This window comes from Balaenoptera borealis (genome assembly GCF_965194805.1).
Source record: "Balaenoptera borealis genome assembly, chromosome: 1".
In the NCBI taxonomy this organism is placed as follows: domain Eukaryota; kingdom Metazoa; phylum Chordata; class Mammalia; order Artiodactyla; family Balaenopteridae; genus Balaenoptera; species Balaenoptera borealis.
In genome coordinates, this window is record NC_138860.1 from 29,063,849 (window position 1) to 29,087,839 (window position 23,991).

Below are 23,991 nucleotides of genomic sequence, written 5' to 3' on the forward strand. Positions count from 1 at the left end.
CTATACATAGAAAATCCTAAAGATGCTACCAGAAAACTACTAGAGCTCGTCAATGAATTTGGTAAGGTTGCAGGATACAAAATGAATACAGAGAAATCTCTTGCATTTTTATACACTAACAATGAAAGATCAGAAAGAGAAATTAAGGAAACAATCCCATTTACCATCACATCAAAAAGAATAAAATAGCTAGGAATAAACCTACTTAAGGAGGCAAAAGACTCAGAAAACTATAAGATACTGATGAACGAACTCAAAGATGACACAAACAGATGGAGAGCTATACCATGTTCTTGGATTGGGAGAATCAACATTGTCAAAATGACTATACTACCCAAAGTAATCTACAGATTCAATGCAATCCCTATCAAATTACCAATAGCATTTTTCACAAAAGTAGAACAAAAAACTTTACAATTTGTATGGAAACACAAAAGACCCTGAATAGCCAAAGCAATCTTGAGAAAGAAAAATGGAACTGGAGGAATCAGGCTCCCTGACTTCAGACTATACTACAAAGCTACAGTCATCAAAACAGTATGGTACTGGCACAAAAACAGAAATATAGATCAATGGAACAGGACAGAAAGCCCAGAGATAAACTCACACACCTATGTTCACCTAATCTATGACAAAGGAGCCAAGAATATACAATGGAGAAAAGACAGTCTCTTCAATAAGTGGTGCTGGTAAAACTTGACAGCTACATGTAAAAGAATGAAATTAGAATACTACCTAGCACCATACACAAAAATAAACTCTAAATGAATTAAAGACCTAAATGTAAGACTGGATACTATAAAACTCTTAGAGGAAATCATAGGCAGAACACTCTCTGATATAAATCACAGAAAGATCTTTTTGGATCCACCTCCAAGAGTAATGAAAATAAAAACAAAAATAAAGCAATGGGACCTAATTAAACTTAAAAGCTTTTGCACAGCAAAGGAAACAATAAAAAAAATGAAAAGACAGCCCACAGAATGGGAGAAAATATTTGCAAATGAAGTGACTGACAAGAGATTAATCTCCAAAATATGCAAACAGCTCATGCAGCTCAATATCAAAAATAATAATAATAATAATAAAGCCAAACAACCCAATCAAAATATGGGTGGAAGATCTAAATAGACATTCCTCGAAAGAAGACATACAGATGGCCAAAAAGCACATGAAAAGATGCTCAAGATCACAAATTATTAGAGAAATGCAAATCAAAACTACAATGAGGTATTACCTCACACTGGTCAGAATAGCCATCATCAAAAAATCTACAAACAATAAATGCTGGAGAGGGTCAGGAGAAAAGGGAACCCTCATGCACTGTTGGTGGGAATGTAAATTGGTACAGCCACTATGGAGAACAGTATGGAGGTTCCTTAAAAAAATAAAAATAGAGCTACCAAATGATCTAGCAATCCCATTCCTGGGCATATATCCAGAGAAAACTGTAAATTCAAAAGGATACATGCACCCTAATGTCCACTGCAGCACTATTTACAATAGCCAGGACATGGAAGCAACCTAAATGTCCATTGACAGAGGAATGGATAGAGAAGATGCAGTATATATATACAATGGAATATTACTCAGCCATAAAAAAGAATGAAATAACACCATCTGTAGTGAAATGGATGGACCTAGAGACTGTCATACTGAATGAAGTTAAGTCAGACAGACAAATATCATATGATATTGCTTATATGTGGAATCTAAAAAAAGGGTACAAATGAACTTATCTACAAAACAAAAATAGAGTTACAGATGTAGAAAACAAACTTATGCTTACCAGGGGTTAAGCAGGGGAGGGACAAACTGGGAGACTGGGATTGACATCTACACACTACTATATATAAAATAGATAACTAATAAGGACCTACTGTAGAGCCCAGGAAACTCTACTCAACACTCTGTAATGTCCTATATGGGAAAAGAATCTAAAAAAGAGTGGATATATGCATACATATAACTGATTCACTTTGCTGTACACCTGAAACTAACACAACATTGTAAATCAACTATACTCTAATAAAAATTAAAAAAAAAAGAGAGAGTCACAGATGTAGAAAACAGACTAATGGTTACCAAGGTGGAAGGGGGGAGGGATAAATTGGGAGATTGGGATTGACATATATACACTACTATATATAAAATAGGTAACTAATAAGAACCTACTGTATAGCACAGAGAATTCTACTCAGTACACTGTAATGTCCTATATGGGAAAAGAATCTTACTGGATATATGTATAGGTATAACTGATTCACTTTGCTGTACAGCAGAAACTAACACAACATTGTAAATCAACTATACCCCAATAAAAATTAATTTAAAAATATAAAAAATAAAAGTAGGGTATATTTCTGATTATAAACTATATGTATATATACTATTTTTTACATCTTTTTAAATAGGATTTATTTTTTTTGAGAAGTTTCAGGTTTACAAAACAATTGAGCAGAAAGTTCAGAAATTTCCCATAAATCCATCTCTCCCTTCCACATAAAGTTTCCCGTTATTAACATTTTGCTTTAGTGTGATACATTTATTATAATTGATGAAGCAATATTGATACATTATTATTAACTAAAGCCCATAGTTTCTATGAAGGTTCACTTTTTGTATTTCTTTGACTTTTGACAAATGCATACTGCCATGTATCCATCATTACAGTATTATATAGAATAGTTTCAGTGCCCTACAAATCATCTGTGCTTCAACCCTTCTTCCTTTCCCTTAACCCCCTGGCAACCACTGGTCTTTTACTGTCTCTATAGTTTTGCCTTTTTCCAGAATGTCATATAGTTGGAATCATACTGTAACATAGTCTTTTCAGACTGCCTTCTTTCATTTGGCAATACACATTTAAGTTTTCTCTGTGTCTTTTTGTATCTTGATAGCTCTTTTCTTTTTATCTCTGAATAATATTTTATTGTATGGATGTAATACAGTTTGTTTAACCATTTACCTACATCTTGGTAGCTTCCAATTTTAAGGCAATAATAAATAAATCTGCTGTAAACGATCTGTATATAGGTGTTTGTGTGGACATAAGTTTACAACTTATTTGGATGAATACCTAGGACTACAGTTCCCAGTTTGTATGGTAAGACTATGTTTAGCTCTGTAAGAAATTGCCAAACTGTTTTCTAAAGTGGTTGTACCATTTTGCATTCCCACCACTAGTGGGTGAGAGTTCCTATTGCTCTACAATCTGGCTAGCATTTGATGTTCTTACTGCTTTGGATTTTATCAGAAATGTATTTTGCAATTTTTTTCTCCAGTCTGCGATTTGTCTTTCATTCTCTTGATAGTGTCATTTGCAGAGTAAAAGAAAAACTATATATTTTATATAAATTAAATAGAATGAAAGAATTTCATTAAGAGAAGTTCTATTATATACTTCTCCTGATTTCCTGAGGAAAAAAATCTTAAGAAATGAATGCAAAACCCATTTAAAAAATTTTATGTCATCTTAATCCTGAAGGATAACCTTACTTGGAAAGAAAAGGTAGCATATAGGAACTATTTTAATCCAATGGTAGTGATTTATCCCTGCTACTAAACATTATGTGACTTAAAAATCATTTAATAATCATTAATAGAGGGTAATTTATTTGTATACATAAGGAGAAAATGAGGAGAAAAGAAAAAAATACTACAGAACAGTAGGAAGACTGGAACCCTTCCTTGCACAGTGAGAAAGAAGAACCTGCGGTTTTGAAGCTGAGAAAATTTGACAATATGAATTTATCACTCAGAACCCAATGGATGAATTCATAGAATATATTTGGAAAAGTAAAGTGGCATATGATATTGAAAAATAAAACATAACAATCTATCACTTGGGAGATAAACAATAGTTTCTATCAAGTTCTGTGTGGGTAAAAAATATGTACTCATTAGAAATTGAGTATTTACCCCCTGACACTTTTATTACCTCCTAGATATTAAGAATGATTTTATCAAATCATTAATAAGGCTTTGTCTGGAGCTACACTAGCTACCTGTGGCTATTTAAATTTAATTTAATTAAAATAGAGAATGTAGCTGCTCAGTTGCATTCATCACAAAAGTGCTCAACAGCCGCATATGGATCATGGCTGCCGTATCAGACAGTGCAGGTGTAAAATATCTCATCATCACAGAAAATTCTACTTGATAACACTGGTCTAGAATATAGCCAAATTTATTTCTAAGACTCACTCTCCAAACTAGACTCTTGGAAAACCAGCCTAGGTAAATAAAAAGATATTATTAGTAATAAGAAAGTCATTTTAGAAATGGACAAAATGGCTGTCCTCTTTACTGTAGTAGATGTAGAAGTGTAAGCAGCTCCTTTGCCCCTTTTCTGTTTGTTCATTCCTGTTTTCCTCCAGTCTTGATCATAAAGACGAGATTACCAGGCAACATTTAATCTAGTTCCTGATTTCTGCTTTACTGAATGTACACAATGCCTTGCCTAATCTATTGATTCCTTTCCTGGATTAGAAGGAGTAAGAATGAAGAATTAAGTAGTTAAAGAATGATTGACTCTCTACCCCTAGCTTCCCTTTAGTAAATTTGCAGGTGGACCCCACAGGTGCAGTTGGACCATGTGGGCAAGACAGCCTCCAACTGCAGGTGGACCACGTGAGCAAGACAGCATCCCAAGGAAGATCAGGAGAAGTCAGCAGGTCTGCATGCAATGGAAAGATGATGAAGAATCTGACCTCCTGCCTTAATGATTACGATTGTTTCCCCTTTTTCCCTTTAAATATTGTCATGGCTGAGCAGAATCTTCAGAGTTGGTCTCTAGACACAAGTCTACCTTCTCCCCAGATTGCTCTCTTTTCTGAATGAAGCACCTTTCCTTTCTATTGACACTTGCCCCTCGATTATTGGCTTTTGAGTGGCAAGCAGCCAGACTTGAGTTCGGTAACAGAAGGTTGCTGTTATCATGGTTATCATTGTTGAGGGCACACAACATTGATTTAATATATTTTTACTTCAGGCCTAACAGTAACACTGATACCAGCTATCATTTTTGAGTGCTTACCATGTGTCAGGCACTGTATTAGCATTCTGTACTTTTAAATTTTGTATTTTTAATATCATTTTGTGTTCATGACAATCTTGTAAAAGTAAATATCCTATCCTTGTTTTACAGATGAGAAAACAGACACAGACATTTAGTGACTTATACAAAATTACATGGTGGCAGAGATGAGATTCAAAATGGGATTAGTCTGATTTCAAGTCCTATAATCTTTTCACTATACGGTATATTGTCTCCCTACACAAACCTTCTGGATGTAACAGAAGATGAAGAAAAAAATGACACAATGTGCTTTCTAAAACCTCTTGGCCTGCAATTTGGCATGGGTAGAAGACACAGACAGACACTGGGAGAAGATTAACTCAGATGGCTGGGATCAAACATCACACTAGCAAACACAAGGCTCTCAATTTGCAAAGTGCTGGCCAAGATTCATTTTGAAGAAGCATTTCCGCATGAGACTTTAGGGGTAGCCTTGAGGAAGTGGAGTTTGGATGCGCTTAGCCTCAGGTCCCAAAGTTTACATCACAAAGATTCCACACAGCATGAAAGTCAACGTGGCACTTGATCTCTTAGCCTCCCCAATACAGTATGTAACATTTTGGTGAAACTTTTCACTTTTTGGTTACTAAATCAATTCTTACTCTAAGCAAATATTCTTTAAATAATTTTAATAAAAGGTTTTTTTTCTTTCCATAATGATAAGAGAAATGGCATCAACTGAATACATACTCAGAAGCACTTCCTTAGAGCTAAAGCAGCTCTCAAAACAAGTTTTCAAAACAGATGACATGGGTCTATGGTAGAAAAAGAAGTGCCTTTCTAAAAGTATGTATCTAAAGAAGAGAAGAATTTAAGACACCTGATACAAAGCTGATTCTGTTACATTGTGACAATACAGCAGCCTTTTTGGTTAAACCAAGCTTACACTGCTGTTCTGTGATGCCAGAAAATTCATGGGCAAAAATAAGAATCATTGCAGCTCTGTGGTCAGTATACAAAAAAGAGCTGAGGTGATAGCACTACTTTTTTGGGCTGGTTTAATAAATGCTTTATGCTTGCTAGGAGTAGAGAAAGGGCTTGCTTTGCACTCTCATCACAGACAAAATATCAGGCCACTCATAAAGTCTATAATTATTTTTCTTTAAAATACTGAGGTGTTGGACTTCCCTGGTGGTGCAGTGGTTAAGAATCCGCCTGCCAATGCAGGGGACATGGGTTCGAGCCCTGGTCCAGGAAGATCCCACATGCCACGTAGCAACTAAGCCTGTGCACCACAACTACTGAGCCTGTACTCTAGAGCCCGCGAGCCACAACTACTGAGCCTGCGCACCACAACTACTGAAGCCCAAGCACCTAGAACCCGTGTTCCGTAACAAGAGAAGCCACCACAATGAGAAGCCCACACACCACAATGAAGAGTAGCCCCTGCGTGCCGTAACTAGAGGAAGCCCACGTGCAGCAACGAAGACCCAATGCAGCCAAAAATAAATAAATAAAATAAATAAATTTATTTTAAAAAACACTGAGGTTTTTTTTTTGGTCCCCAATTCTACTATGTTCTTTCAGTGTTCTAAAATGGTGCAACATTAACAACATTCAAATCATCATATGCTTACACATTCACACTGTAAACACCATGGAGAGAGAGATCTTGGCCTTTTATGTCTGCTGATGTTAAGAGTTTAGGTATTGTTGGAAATACAAAGGAGAATAAAGATGATTCTGGATGAGGTAAAATGTGAAATAAGATGTAACTGTTGGAAAGCCATAAAAAAGAGGTGATAAATTTTTGAAATGATGCGTTGCAAAAAAGTTGTTAGGTTGCTATGAACATGACTAAGAGCTAGTTGTGGGTCACAGATCAAAATGGATAAAAAAGACCCCACACTGTGGGTAAAAAGAAGTGAAGTTAAAAAACCCAAAGTTGAAGTAAATGGAAGATTCTTAAATTTATAAAGGAAGACGGAAGATTCTTTAAATTTATATAAATCTGCTAATTGCTGACCATACCACATGGTCAGCATCTATCAATGATGTGGAGTTAAAATGGTCTGAGAATAAATTCTGCATTGGTTCAATACCAGAAAATGTATCAAGAGCTGCACTAAAAATGATAGCCATCTATCATGATGATAAGAAAGAATCCACCACTTCAGAGGTATACCTGCCACCTACCCAGGTTGAATTCTTCATCTTCTACCTGGAAGCTCCCCTGTTTCTGCTCTATAGTTTGATGTCAAGGGCCCTCAGTGGATGCAATCTCACATTGCCCTGCTGTGTGGTACATTTCATCCTTGTCTTCATTCATTATGATCACAGAATCAGATGGCTGAGAGTTAACATTACTGCAACAGGAATATATGATGGAGTTGCAATGTCTAGCAGCAAGAAAGAAACGGAAGAAGTGTAAGTGACTCTGAATACCATTCAACTCAGTAAGTGGACATCTTGGAATGAATATGAAGAGTGAGACATGAATCTATTGATCACTTCATCAGTCAAAGTGCATGTGTACCTCTCACAGTATGAGCATCCCACCACACTATGTATAATTTCATAGAACATGTATTTCATACACATGAGCTCTCAAACACAAGCTAACTTGTTTATATCTGGTCCCTGTCTGAATAAACAGTAATCTGTCCCAACCATAAAAGTAAAATGATATGAATTAAAGTTTTTGAGGGAATTCCCTGGTGGTCCAGTGGTTAGGACGCCGCACTCTCACTGCTGAGGGCCCAGGTTCAACCCCTGGTCAGGGAACTAAGATCCCGCAAGACCTACTGCTGCAGCCAAAAAAAAAAAAAAAAAGTTTTTGAGAAACAGTATGAATGTCTCCAATGTAGTAGGAATATATAGCTCAACACATATAAAATCAATACATACAAATCCATGTAGACTATGTAAATTATGAGTGATTTAAAAGATTTTAGAAAGTAATTTTGACCTTTACTTTTCCAGTTAAATTTAGAGCATAACCCCCTCCTGAAATGTCATGACACTATAGTGAAATATGCTGAGTTTATTTTAGTAGTAGAATTTATTTCAATGGGCTCACAGATAATTTTACTTCTTTATTTATAAACATTCTAGAGGTTGAATGGGTCAGTTGTACTTTACTATATTTAATAGGAGGAATTAATTGCTTTTGCTATCATTAGTGAAGACCTTGGGATTTGTCCCTACAAACATCAAGGGTCTGCTGTAACTTCAAAGACTTGAAAACAGCTTCTGAACACTGTCTCCTACCCTCCCCCCACTCCCAGTTGCAAGTTGACTGAATCAGTAATATCTGACTACTGGACAACTACAAAGTTTAATGCATCTGTAAGTAAAAACTTCCTAGGAATGGTTGCTTGATTGCTTACAAACCCACCTAACTGAATTATCATCCAAGAGAATATTTCTATGTTTTATTCACAGCAGTACCATGAGAGCGGTGTTAGTGGAGTTAATAAACTCAAAACACGTTAGATCTTTGGCAGTTGCTTGTTTTACAAAGCTGGTAATCCTATGGCATCTATTCTACTGCACGTATCTTAAAATGTTGCATGGGGACATTTAAACAGTCTTGTAATGTTTTTTGTGGAGAGAATATAACTAAAAAGACTAATGCAGGTCTAAATTCCTGTGTACTTATGAAGGAAATGCTTTAATATGCTGTAACTACCCATGTTATAACTTTTAAAACAAAGAAAGACTCAAAAAATAACTGTTTGGCTTCTTATTTTCTAGAAGGAAATTTATGTCACCAATGTACGTAACATTCCAATTTAATAAAAGGAGAAACCATTTTACATTTAAAATGTTAAAATATAAAACTGACTTTATGGGAATGTAAATTGGTGCAACCACTATGGAAAATGGTATGGAGAGTCCTCAAAAGATTAAAAATAGAACTACCATACAATTGAGCAATTTCTCATCTGGATATTTATCTAAAGGTAATGAAATTACTATCTTGAAAACACATCTGCACCCTCATGTTCATTGCAGCATTATTTACAACAGCCAAGACACAGAAGCAACCTAAGAATCCATTGAAAGATAAATGGATAAAGAAAATGTGGTATACACACACACACACACACACACACACACACACTCACACAATGGAACATTATGCAGCCATAAAAAAGGAAATCCTGCCATTTGTGACAATATGGATGGACCTGAGGGCATTATCCTAAGTAAAATAAGTAAGACAGAGAGAGACAAATACTGTACGATGTCACTTATATGTGGAATCTGAAAAAAAAACAAACTCACAGACACAGAGAAAAGACTGGTTGTTGCCAGAGGTGGGGAATGCGGGGGAGGGCAAAATGGGTGAGGCTGGTCAAAAGGTAAAAACTTCCAGTTATAAGATAAATAAGACATTAGTAAAAAAAAAAAAAAAAAAAAAAAAAAGCCAAGAATAAACTATGACTCCTTCTATTCTTTCCTGAGAATTGGGGCCATGGTCCTTTGGCTGAGGGGCAGGAGAGGGTGGTCAGGGAAGATAACCCCACTGTTTCTGAGATAAGAGTCACCAATGCAAAGGAGTCTTTGACTTGCATTTCCTAACAAATTAACACAAATTTTTTAATAGTAGTAATTCATGTTAAAAAAATGTTAGACCTAACTCTAACCCAATCCTTTTGAAGACACTTCAAAGATAATTTGCTAGCTACAATAAGTACATTCAAAAGAAAAATAAACCTGGAGTAGTTCCTCTCAAAATGAACTGTATTAAAAACAGGAAGTTCTCTTTTCTGATGGGGCATCTTTATATAAAAAGATTGGTGTTTTCAAAGACCAAAAACTTTATTTGATATGCTTTTCTCTCTGATAAAAGAGGAACAATCTAATAAGTACAAAAGTTGGAAGATTAAAAAAAAAATTACTAAAGAAAAAAATCTACAAATACTTACTGCAAGCTCAAATGTTCAATACAGTTAGTTGACTTTTATCACCATTTGAAAAATAGTTTTATTACCAATTGAGAAAACCACCCAAAGTAAAAATAAAATAAAATAATTCCAATTTAGGAGAACAAACTGTTACTTTATTCCCCCTTAAACAATTCCTTCTCAACCCTTCAGTTCAATAGAATAAATATTTTTGAGTACCTATGTACCTACTATGTGCCAGACATTGTATAGTATGTATATTATATATTATATATATAACCCGGATTATATATGTAATCCAGGTGGCCAATTACAAATATATATCCAATCTGTCTACTCTTCATCTCACTCTGTCTTTCTTGTCCTTTATAACTATTAAAATATAAACTAATTTTCTATCATTTTGATTAAAAAGCAAACCCAGTGATACATCTAAACTGTTATATCATTTCCTCCTCAAATTTATAATCATCTGGGCTATGGTAAATAACAGAAATTACTGCCATACTCTTGTTTAGCTCTTATAAAAATTTATAGCAGAAAATGTCTTACAAGCATTAATATTAAGGCTCCAGGATTCATGTTAAATGAAGTCTACCCATAATTTTCAGATTATATTACTAAATTTTGGGTATAATTTTGTTCCTTATAGCTCTGTATGTTAAAGCTGTGAATATTTTCCAATAGAATAATTCAATTTAAAATACATTAGAATACATTAGAAGCAGCTCTATTTACAACAGCCAGGACATGGAAGCAACCGAAGGGTCCAACAACAGATGAATGGATAAAGAAGGTGTGGCACATATATACAATGGAATATTACTCAGCCATAAAAAGAAACGAAATTGTGTTATTTGTAGTGAGGTGGATGGACCTAGAGACTGTCATACAGAGTGAAGTAAGCCAGAAAGAGAAAAACAAATACCGTATGCTAACACATACATATGGAATCTAAAAGTTAAAAAAAAAAAATGGTTCTGAAGAACATAGGGGCAGAACAGGTATAAAGACACAGACGTAGAGAATGGACTTGAGGACACGGGGAGGGGGAATGGTAAGCTGGGACGAAGTGAGAGAGTGGCATGGACATATATACACTACCAAATGTAAAATAGATAGTGGGAAGCAGCTGCATAGCACAGGGGGATCAGCTCGGTGCTTTGTGAACACCTAGAGGGGTGGGATAGGGAGGGTGGGAGGGAGATGCAAGAGGGAGGCAATATGGGGATATATGTTATGTATAGCTGATTCACTTTGTTACAAAGCAGAAACTAACACACCATTGTAAAGCAATTATACTCCAATAAAGATGTTAAAAAAATAAAATAAAATATATTAGAATATATGATTACAATAACTGGTCATATTGCCCACTACTAATTACAGTGTTCTTGATAGTGCAGCATTCTTTATGTGTAGAAATGTGACTAAACACAAATAAAAAATAAGAGTAAATATAAAACCACACTAAAACAATTTTAATAAACAAGAGAATGAAAGGCATTTTCAAGTAAGATATCCTTATATCTTTATATTTATTTATTATATTTATCTATCTATAAAGATAAATAAATTTAAGTGAACTGAAAATACTGCTAATTCTAAACTTATATCTGATTTTGCCACCAGAAACATTATAAGTAAATTTAAATATGTGAAGTTTGTTATGTATTTATGGTTTATAAAATGTCTTTTTATTACTAAATGTATTTACAATGATGTCAGGTTCTCATTATGAGATTAAAAATATTTAAAAGACATCAAGGATATCATTTATAATTCCAAATTAGTTTTTTTCAAAATTGAGACTATTATTTTACACGAATTGCAGCATAAAGTTCAGTGCAATGTGGAATTTCAATAATTTCCTATATTTTCCATTAATGCTTTAAATGTAGTATTTTTTTTTAAATGTAGTATTTTTTCAGATACTATCGTTACAGGAATACCAATATAATATTCAAGTATACTTTTCAAAGCCAAAAAGTTTTTAGAGTAGATATAAAAGTACTGACAACTACAAAATCACAATTTCCAAAAAAAAAACCTATTAAATAAAGCTGTTCCTATTCCAATAATAAGCATGATTTTTCAGTTACTTTATCAGCCATTAAAAATTGTGTAAAAATAAATTAGCCCATTTGTTCTTACCTAGAAAAACAGGAAATGCTGGCATAACTATTTTGTCTCAGATGCTGTACACGTTTTTATTATTTTTCAACTAGAACAAATTAAAACTCTTATACTCCATGTTGCTTTTATAGGAGTTGTCAGAAAAATATTGGTTAAATATTCTGATTCCTAAAGGGAAAATACAAGATAGGTTTTGGGCAATTTTGCACCTAACTTTCAAGACTTCAGTGTACATTTTTAATTTATCAAATAAAATTTCTCCTCCTTAACTGTTGTGCTGGCTATATTTCGTCTACAAAAATGTGTTCCAGGGGCTTCCCTGGTGGCGCAGTGGTTGAGAGTCTGCCTGCCAATGCAGGGGACACGGGTTCGGGCCCTGGTCTGGGAAGATCCCACATGCCGCGGAGCGACTAAGCCCGTGGGCCACAGCTGCTGAGCCTGCGCGTCTGGAGCCTGTGCTCCGCAACGGGGCGGGGGCGGGGCGGGGCGGGACGGGGCGGGGCGGGACGGGACGGGACGGGGCGGGGCGGGGGCGGGGGCGGGGCGGGGCGGGGCGGGGCGGGGGCGGGGGCGGGGCGGGGGCGGGGCGGGGCGGGGCGGGGGCGGGGCGGGGCGGGGCGGGGGCGGGGCGGGGCCGGGGGGGGGGGGAGGCCCGCGCACCGCGATGAGGAGTGGCCCCCACTTGCCGCGGCTGGAGGGGGCCCTCGCACGGAGGCGAAGACCCAACACAGCCATAAATAAATAAATAAATAAAATAAATAAAATAAAAAAAAATCTGCTTGTTCTTAAAAAAAAAAAAAAAAAATGTGTTCCAACCAAAAGGACCCTAAAACATTTGGGAGTTTAACTCCCTTGTTTACATCAAGATTTTGTTTAATAAAAACACAGGCCTTTAAAAAAGAACACAGTTAAAGGTAGAAGACACCTCAGTTATCATCTTTATCTATCCCCTCCTTTTAGAGATGAGAGCACTGGGGGCCAGTGAGATTGACCCACTGAGGCCCACTAAACTGGACTCGAACCCAGGCTTCACGCTCTTCGCCCATACCTAGTTCCCTTCAAACATGGAATAATGCCAAACCACAAAGCCAACTCAGTTATGAGCACAAACAAGCTTCTATTGGCAATAATTAATTTTTTAAATGCAATAAAGAAAACATATCATGTTTCTTCTCTGACAACTGTTATTCAACAAGAAGTTTTTCTTTTTGCTCTATGTATTCTCTTATTAGTTAAATTCTGTCAATCTCTAAGAATCAGAACAAGTTTAATACTCAGACCCCCTTTTTAAAAAACTAGTTTCATAAGACAATATACATCATTTCTTAATTTAGGGAAAAATATATTTTATTGGATTTTATTTTTATCAACATTACTGTTTAGTACAAAATATTTCTGTTCTCTCAAACCAAGAAAAGCTCAAACCTATTCAAGATCTCCCTACTTCAAATGGAATGATTTTATTTTATAGGAAATCATATTTTAATTTTTTACTAAAGCAGTTCCATATGACTGAGAAAAGGAAACCCCTATCCAAGGACTCCGGACACTTAACAGTACAGCTGATGGAATACAGCTCCTGTTCTTCCCCATACAAATACACTGGACCTCTGTGAGGTCACCTCTCTTTCTACCTACCCAGTTTCTATTACTTCTTGATGTACCTGATTACAGAGAACATCATATCAATGCTCTGGCTCTAAAACTCTAACGAGTAAGAGAAGTGGAACATTACTGAAAGCATTCCTAGAGCATTCAGACCTACAGGCTCTTCCCTGAACGTTTATACTTGGATTCAAAATATTCTGACCACTGAAACAGCATGTCTGTCTTCAACTCACCTCTTTGCTGCTACTCTGCTCGTGACACAAAATGGATCCTCTTCCACTGGAAAATTGGACAATTTAATCTTATCTTGTTGGAGGATTTTCACCAAAATTAATGAGATGTTCTTATGTGAAGAGGAAACAGCAAAAAATTTTGTTGTTAAAATAACAACAAAACTAGGTTTATTTTTAGAGACACAACTGATTGAAAAAAAAAATCCTTCTGTACTGAGACAGGGTGTACGTAATCTCACCTAATGGGGAGTTTTTAGAAAATTCACTTTAGCTGTGGATTATGTAAATATTTCTATAAAATACTATTTGGGGAACTTAAGAATTCATTGTACTAAGCTTTAACTCTAAAATCACCTACATCTTCTAACTAATTTTGGCAAGAAGGCTTCAATGTAAAGTAGACACTTTAGTTAATAAATATTTGGAGTATGATTCTTTCAAATTAATAGCATCCACATACAAAGGAGTAAATCCATCTATTCAATTTATTGACCATCTATTCAATCATAAAAGCTCTACGTATGTATACAGCTTTTCATAGCTTAGAAAACACTTTCCTAGGCAGTACTGAATTTATATGCTGTGACAATTACAAAACACATAATTCTTGCTTTCACTCATTTTCATAGAGGAAAATGAAATAGGTATAAAACAGATAAATACAGGGTAATGATTAGGACAGAACACTTTTTTTGTATTGAGATATAATTGACACATAACATTGTATTACTTTCAGGTGTACAACATAATGATTTGATATATGTATATGGACATAACATTTTTAAAATGAGAGTAGGTCAACAGAATCAATGGAAGAAATCTCAAAAAAATGATTTTGTAGACTCTAATTCCTTAAATTTCCAATTTAGTCCATTTATCCAGATTATTTAGATGAAGAAATTAGAATTCCAGGCAGGCCCATTCCCCTTCCTTTGGGAGTTTCCCAGCACAGGTTTAAATCCTGCCAACTATTAATCCGCTCCATATTTACAAAGGCACTTTGATTTCTTAGTCACCCATGCCTAATTTTTCATAATTTGCCACCACTATAATCTTCTGTCACATGGCTCAGTGGTACCTAAGCACACTAACTGTACATAGTAGGTACAAAACTAAATATTTTTTGATTTGACTAGAATTATCTTGAAGAAGGTAAATGGTCTGAATCTTAAACAGGAAAACAAACACATCAGTTAAAAAAAAATCATACGGAAGGCAGAATGGAAAATACCAAGCTATAAGGAAGTCTTCAGCTACAGGTTGCAGGGCTCTGCCCTGCCTTTCACGTTATACTGTTTAATCCACTGACTTTAATGAGGACACCAATGATACGATGATCAAATTTGCCTGTGACAAAAACCTGAGAGGACTAATTTATTATGGTGAAATGTTAAAAACAGAGTCCAAAACGGTTCAGACAAGCTGACACATAGGTCCAAACTAAAACGATCAAGTTTCAGAGAGACAAATGCAAATATCTGTATTTACTGCCCAATTGTAGGGCAGTAGACTTATGCCATTAGAGGTTTTAACTGAATTTAAGCTCACTAAGAGTTCACAATGAGACATGTTTGATAAACACATAACCCAAATGATAACTGGCTCTGAAGCTAGATTAATACAAGCTTAGATGACAGCTCCACTTCTATGTACTGCTGAGGTCATACCAAAAATATCATATTTAGTTATCATCATGACTCTTTAAAGCAACTAGATAAAATAGAATACAGGAGAGAGAAATGAGGATAGAGAATGTGAATAATAATCATAACAGCATTAGTAAAAATAATAATTATTAATATTTATAGATCACTTATTAATGTCATGCACTGGGCTAAGAGATTACCTCAAGGTTTTTACAAAACACTATAAAGTGGTAATTTTATCTATCCTCATTTTACAGATAAGAAAACTGAGGCTTGGATATATTAAGTAATTTGACCAGGTTCACCAGGTAGTAGATATTAAAGTGAGAATCTGACTTTAGGCAATCTACTTTCAGGGTCTGAACTTCCGGCTGCCTAACCACCCACCCATCCAGTTCCTGTGACCCTAATTGTATGCTAGGCACTGAAGCACTGGAATACAAAAGTGGATGTGACAAGTAAGAGTCTCTGACCTCAAACTTACATTCCAATGGAAAAGACAGATTTTTTTAAGTAAAAAAAATAATAAAAAATTATAATAAGTTCCATGAAGGAAACAAGGTACTATGAGAGAATAATGGAGCGGTGCAAGGGGATATACGTTAATAGTTAGAGAAGTGAAGACATTTAAACAGAAACCAAAGAAAGAGAAAGAGGTGGTTAAGCACAGGAAGAGTGAAGAAGAACATATAAGGCAGATGTTTGTCCAAAGGCCTTGGCATCTTTGAGAAGCTAAAGGAAAACCATGAGGCTCAAGTGAATGCAGAAAGGAAAAGTAGATAGGAAGACTAGATGTTAAGACAATTGGTGATCAGATTATGCAGGGCCTGGTAAGCTATGGAAAAGAGTTTGGATTTATATTTCTAAATGCAAATGGGAAGACACTCCAAGTTGTTAAATGGAAGAACAACGTGATTCAATTCACATTTGCCTTTGCTAATATGTTGTGTATGGACTGAGGGGGGACATGACTTCATGAAGCTAATATTGTGGCAAGGAGAAAACAGATAACAAACACAATAAATGAGTAAGATATGGAGTAAAATAAAGCAGAAAGGGGAAAGAGAGTACTGGGGGAGTGGTGTACAATTTAAAATAAGGTGGTCAGGGATGGGCTCACAGAGGAAATATTAAAGCAATTACTTGAAGGCATTAAGCTAGTGATCCATAAGGCTATCATGGGGAACAGTGTTCCAGGCAAAGGGAATAGCAAGGACAAAGGCCCTGAAGTGGGATTGTATCTGATGTGTTTGAGGAACAGCAAGGAAGCCAATGTGGCTAGAGCAGAGTGATGGAGGAGAAAAGTAGGAGATGAGGGGCAGAGAGGTAACAGGAGGGCCAGACTGTGCAGTATCTTGTACATCAATTGTGGGGACTTTGGCTTTTACCACGACTAAGGTAGGGAACCACTGATAGTTGCAATCAGAAGAGGGACAAGATTTGTCCCTGCTGTCTGTGAAGGGACTAAAATGGGTTGAAGCACAGAAAAAAGGAAGCCAATTAGGACATTACTACGATAACACCAGTGAAAATGATAGTACCTTGAGCTAGAGTATAGCAGTGGATATAGTGGAAGAAGATATAGGGATGGCAAGCAAGCATATGAAAAGATGTTTAATATCATTAATCATTAGGGAAATGCAAATTAAAGCCACAATGAGATATCATTATACACTTACCAGAATGGCAGCATATAAAAAGACTGATCAAACACTCTAAACAAATATAATTGCTGAAATATAAATATCATTATAAAAGAAGTTATTTTCATCCTGATTTTAAAACTTTCTAGGCAGAACACTCTTTGACATATATCGCAGCAATATTTTCTTGGATTTTTTTCCTTTTCCTAAAGTAAAGGAAATAAAAGCAAAAATAAACAAATGGGACCTAATTAAACTTAAAAGCTTTTGCACAGCAAAAGAAACCACTGACAAAATGAAAAGACAAGCTACTGAATGGGAGAACATATTTGCAAATGATATGACCAATGTAGGATTAATATCCAACACATATAAACAGCTCATACAACTCAATATCAAAAAAAAAAAAACAGCCTAATTAAAAAATGGGCAGGGGCATCCCTGGTGGCGCAGTAGTTGAGAATCTGCCTGCCAATGCAGGGGACACGGGTTTGAGCCCTGGTCTGGGAAGATCCCACATGCCGCGGAGCAACTAGGCCCGTGAGCCACAACTGCTGAGCCTGCGCGTCTGGAGCCTGTGCTCCGCAATAAGAGAGGCCACGATGGTGAGAGGTCCGCGCACCGCGATGAAGAGTGGCCCCCGCTCGCCGCAACTGGAGGAAGCCCTAGCACAGAAACGAAGACCCAACACAGCCATAAATAAATAAATAAAATTAAGAAAAAAAAAAAAAAAAGGCAGAAAAACTGAATAGACATTTTTCCAAAGAGGAAATGCGGATGGCCAAGAGGCACATAAAAAGATGCTCAACATCACTAATTATCAGGGAAATGCAAATCAAAACTACAATGAGATAACACCTCATACCAGTAAGAATGGCTATAAATGAAAAGTCTACAAATAAGAAATACTGGCAAGGATGTGGAGGAAAGGGAACCTTTGTACACTGTTGATGGGCATATAAATTGGTGCAGCCAGTGTGGAAAACAATATGGAAGTTTCTCAAAAAGCTAAAACTAAAACTATCATATGACCCAACAATTCCACTCCTGGGTATATATCTGAAAGAAACAAAAACACCAATTTGAAAAGATACATGCACCGCAATGTTCATAGCAGCATTATTTAAAATTGCTAAGACATGGAAAAATCCTAAGTGTCCATTAACAGATGAATGGATAAAGAAGATGTGGTAAATATATATATATGTATGTGTGTATATATATATATATATATATATATACACACACACACATATACATTGTGTGCATATGTGTATATATATACATATTCACACAATGGAATAAAAAAGAATGAAAAAGAATGAAATTTGATGGACATGGAGGGCATTATGCCAAGTAAAATAAGTCAGACAGAGAAAGACAAATACTGTATGATATTACTTATATGTGGAATCTAAAAAATACAACAAACTAGTGAATATAACATAAAAGAAGCAGACTCACAGATATAGAGAATAAACTAGTGGTTACCAGTGCGGGGGCAATGTAGGGGTGGGGGGGTGGGAGGTACACACTACTGAATGTAAGATAGGCTCAAGGACGTATTGTACAACATGGGGAATAAAGCCAATATTTTGTAATAGCTGTAAATGGAAAGTAACCTTTTAAATTGTATAAAAGTAAAAAATTTTAAAAAACTTTCTGCCTGATATAGCACAACAAAGGTAAACTAGGAGTTAGAGGATCTGTCATCTAGTTTAGGTACTATTACTAATTATTTAAAGATCATTCTTTAGTTCACTTAGGCATTCATTTACTCATTCATTGAACTAACAGATAAAACTTATGGTAGGCCTTCTCTGAGCTGGACACCAGGGATACAATGATGAATAATATATGGACTCTGACTTCATAGTAGTTTACAGACACTTCTGGCAAATAATAGTTTTCTGGGGCTCAGGGTGTCTATCCTCATCTCTTATGCCTCCTTTTGCCCTCCAGGTGTATATGGAACAGTGTCTTTGCATATTCTGTCCCTTTTGCCTGAATGGCCTTCCCTTCCCACTCTCTCTGTTCCCCTCCAGACTAGGTTGAAATATGAATTTTACGGTAGAATCTTTTTTTTAAATAACAGCTTTATTGACATAATTCACATACAACTCTCCCATTAAAGTATATAATTGAATGTGTTTTAGTATATTCAGAGTTGTGCAACCATCACCTTGATCAATTTTAGAACATTTTAACACCCCAAAAGAAACTCCATACCCATTAGCAGTACTCCCCATTTGCCCCCAACCCGCTCAGCCCAAGCATCTACTCATCTTTCTGTCTCTATGGGTTTGCCTATTCTGGACATTTCATATAAATCATACAATATGTTGTCTTTTGTGACTAGCTTCTTTCACTTAGCATAATGTTTTCAAGGTTCAGCCATATTGTAGAATGTATCAGTACCTCATTCTTTTTTATTGCCAACATATAGCTGTATAGACATAGATATAGATAATCACATTTTATTTATCCATTTATTAGTTGATAAACACTTGGGTTGTTGCCAGTTTTGGGCTATTATGAATAATGCTGATATGAACACTCATGAACATGTTTTTTTTTTTTAATAAATTTATTCATTTATTTTTGGCTGCATTGGGTCTTCGTTGCTGCCTGCGGGCTTTCTCTAGTTGCGCCGAGGAGGGGCTACTCTTCGTTGCAGTGTGTGGGCTTCTCATTGCGGTGGCTTCTCTTGTTGCAGAGCACAGGATCTAGGCACGCGGGCTTCAGTAGTAGTGGCACGCGGGCTCACTAGTTGTGGCTTGCGGGCTCTAGAGCGCAGGCTCAGTAGTTGTGGCACATGGGCTTAGTTGCTCCACAGCATGTGGGATCTTCCCGGACCAGGGCTTGAACCTGTGTCCCCTGCATTGGCAGGTGGATTCTTAACCACTGAACCACCAGGGATGTTCCTCATGAACATGTTTTTACCACTGAGCCACCAGGGATGTCCCTCATGAACATGTTTTTGTGTGGACATGTTTCATTTCTCTTGGGTATAGACCTAGTAGTAGAATTGCAGGGTAACTTTTGAGAAACTGTCAGACTATTTTCCAAAGCAGCTGCATAGTTTATATCCTGCCAGCAGTGTGAGGCTCCAATTTCTCCACATCCTCGTCAACACTTGTTATTATCTATCTTTTTGATTATAGCCATCCTAGCAGGTGTGAAGTAGTATCTCATTTTCGGTTTGATTTGCATTTCTCTGATAGCTAATGATGATGAGCATCTTTTCATGTGATTATTTGCCATTTGTATATCTTCTTTGGAAAAATATCTATGAAGATTCTTTGCCTGCTTTGGAAATGGTTTATCTTTTTATTATTAAACTGTAAGCCTGCTTTATACATCCTAGTAACAAGTCTCCTACCAGATAGGTAATTTGTAAAAATTTTCTCCCATTCTGTGGGGGTTTTTTCCACTTTCTTGATGATGTCCTTTGAAGCACAGAAGTTTTTAATTTTGATGATATCCAATTTATCTATTTTTTTTCCTATGGTTGCTTATGCTTTTGGTGTCATATCCAAAAAAACCATTGCCTAGTCCAAATTCACAAAGAGTTATGCCTATGTCTTCTTCCAAGAGTTTTATAAGCTTAGCTCTTACAGTCAGGTCTTTCTATCTACTTTGAATTTATTTTTATATATAATATAAGGTAGGGGCCCAACTTCATTCTTTTACATGTGGATATCCAGTCTTCCCAGCACCATTTGTTGAAAAACTATTTTTCACCCATTGAATTTTCTTATTTTCCATGTTGAAACTGATTGACTGTTGTGTAAAATCTTTTTGAATTCTCTCCCACCAAAGTAAGCTACCCTTCCACTGAGCCCTCATCTTATCACAGTCAACTTTCTCACCAGACTATAAGAGTTGTATGAGCAATATATATATTTTATTTTTCAATGCAACCCCAGTGCCTATTTGTTAGTGACACCTAATAGGTTACCAGTAACTATTAGTTAGATAAATGAATGCATTAAAATGAGGTATTAACTCTCAGCTTACTCACAGTCTAATCATTTATGAAATGAAGGGGCCAAACTAAGTCATTAAAGTCTTTTTGGCTCTCAGTACCCACCAAGCTACTGCCCTTTACTATCTGATGTCCTCCCTTTGATCCTTCGTATGAAGCCACTGAAACAAGGGAGACTAAAGATAAAAATTACCTTCATGAATTTTATTGCTATGTGGTTAGAAAGCATCTTCTGAAAAATGCCAAGCTATATTAAGTTACTCTTAACAACCAGCAATGGTTGGGGGAAACAGGGGTGGCAAAAAGGAGCTATAGCAATTACAGTTTTAAAAAATCCATGATTATGGATCCTTCCTGAAAATACGGATAGAATATAATGATGGATCTGTGGTCATGTTGGCCCCTTCTAAGTTATAGTTGAATGTGAAGCAGAGTAAATAGAGGTGAAAGCCCAGTTGTTCTTAGTGTAAATGTCTTTAGAATGCCTTCTAAAATCTTTCTCATTTTCTCTTCCTACTTTGTTTTTTTCCTTTTCCTCTACTCTCCTTTTCTTGTTTTTATAACTGGAACAACTCAAGAGTCCTTTGTTCTCTCCTGGCTGATGAAGTAAGTCAAAGGTATCCTAAATTCAGCATTTAGAGACTTCAGGCTCTGCTCAAGAAAAGCCTGCTTATCAGTAAGTCACACTTCTTGTATTATGTATTAGTGAGATATATGTGCCATATATCTATATCTAAATATATATACACATATATACATATATCTGTATATATATATACACACAAAGATATCTGTCTTTAGATTTTTAAATATATAAATAGATATTTGATTCATCCATTTGCCTTAAATCCCCTTTTAGACCAAAACATCTGGCTCTTGATATATAAACCCTTAAACAGCTTCAATCACTGTACACACAGTGGACTTTCAATTACTTAGGGAAGAAACACTGACTCAGCCCTATTTTTCTATGATAAACTTAAGTGTAGAGACAAGTTGAAAATGACACCCTAAGGTTTCTAATTCAAATTAGGATATGACAATTACCTCTCAGTATTAGATTATCATATTAAGTGAAGTAAGATAGAGAAAGACAACTATCATATGATATCGTTTATATGTGGAATCTAAAAAAATGATACAAATGAACTTATTTACAAAACAGAAACAGACTCACAGACATAGAAAACAAATTTATGGTTATCAAAGGGGAAAGTGGGGGAGGAATAAATTAGGAGTTTTGGATTAAAATGTACATATGACTACATGTACAGATAACCAACAATGACCTACTGTATAACATATCTTGTAATAACCTATAATGGGAAAGAATCTATATATAACTATACATGTAGTTATATATATATATATATATATATATAAAACTGAATCACTTTGCTGCACACCTGAAACTAACACAACATTGTAAATCAACTATATTTCTTTTTTTTTTTTTACTATATAATTATTTTTAATGTCCAGAGTTTATAATTCAAGGGCCAGAGCTTTCTCCCAGACTCAAGTTTATAATTGCTCAATTGGCTGGTGAGGCCAGTAGGGATACTTCTTCTTATCTAATTTGGTTTCTGGGAAGACTTCATTCAAGTCCTCAATGGTCATCTGATCAAATGGAATTATGTTCTTCATCTTCTCCAGCTCTTTCTCGTATTCCTCAATCCTGGTCTTAGAGAGAGACAAGAACTCAGCACAAATTTTCACATCTTTTTTTTCTTCAGCATCCACCTGGGCAGTATATTTATCCTCCGGCATAGGAAACTTCAGGGCATTAAACTTCTTCTGGAAGTCATCCACCAAGCCAGCCTTTGCCACACTGGCCTTGTAGTAAGCCCAGTCGATGGCAGGTGGCTTCTCAGGCAGAGCGGCCAACCTGGAGGTGAGGATCTCATTCCAGGATTTCAGGGAGTTAGCAACAGCCTTCTGATTGCGGGGTATGATCTCCCCAAAAGGTACCCAGTCAATGGCTTTTAGAGCAAGTTTCCGTCCAGCCATCTAGAGATCCTTCACTGACCCCGGAGGCCCACAGTCCACAGCACCAAGGAACTGAAGTAATCAACTATATTTCAATAAATTTTTTTAAATGATTGAATTCAGATTTCTATGCAGATAATTCTGAGCAAGTGAAATAAGGACCCAAAAGAAAAGGTAGTACTTGCAATGATGGGACAATCTTTCATCTTTCAACAATTCTTTCTCCTCCATCTTCTTAAGATTTCCCTAAAAGTTTTTACCTCCCCCTTTTCCTTGGCTGCCACTCTCTCTAAGACACGAGCATTCCCTTGTACTTTATAGGGAACTTTCAACCACAGTTGACTCATGACTTCTGAAGCCAGGCCAATGCTATTACTTGCATGTTTTATTACCATGGTGGGGGGGTGGTGGTGACGGGGGTGGAGGGGAAGAAGAGAGAAAGAGAGAGAGGACGAATATGAATGAATATCAGAACTTCAGTTGTAAGTAGAGAGATTCTATACAGAAAAGAATTTTCTATTCTCCACAGGGAATGCCAAAAATTCTCAGGGCAGTCAGAAAGCAGGCCAGAAATAAGGACACTGCTGCTTTCTTGTCTTTCCCCTAAAATCTAAATGTTAGTGTAAGTGATCCACTTAAATACAGATGTTAACACCAAGAAGGGTTAAATTACCTTGACCATCTCTTAAGAATAGCAGCATGAAAATCTAAACATCTTGCAATTTATTAATAGTCATGAGCAGCCTGCAGTTATATCTAGAATCTCTGTCTAGGGCAGCCTCTCACACTGTACTCCAATGAGGGTCAGAGGAACA

The 23,991-nt window shown here is 36.1% G+C and overlaps 1 protein-coding gene, 1 long non-coding RNA gene and 1 pseudogene across 12 annotated transcripts in view; all 3 read right to left on the bottom strand.

Moving 5' to 3' along the window:
• LOC309605611 overlaps positions 1–23,991 on the bottom strand; it is an 867,207-nt gene that overhangs the window by 464,162 nt on the left and 379,054 nt on the right. The gene's annotated exons all lie outside the window — the stretch shown is intronic.
• The window catches only part of SDCCAG8 (SHH signaling and ciliogenesis regulator SDCCAG8), a 272,072-nt gene that overhangs the window by 134,194 nt on the left and 113,887 nt on the right, over positions 1–23,991 (bottom strand). The window lies entirely within an intron of this gene.
• On the bottom strand, positions 22,627–23,255 carry LOC309605495 (ATP synthase subunit d, mitochondrial pseudogene; annotated as a pseudogene). The gene has a single exon. The product of its transcript is annotated as an ATP synthase subunit d, mitochondrial pseudogene (transcript).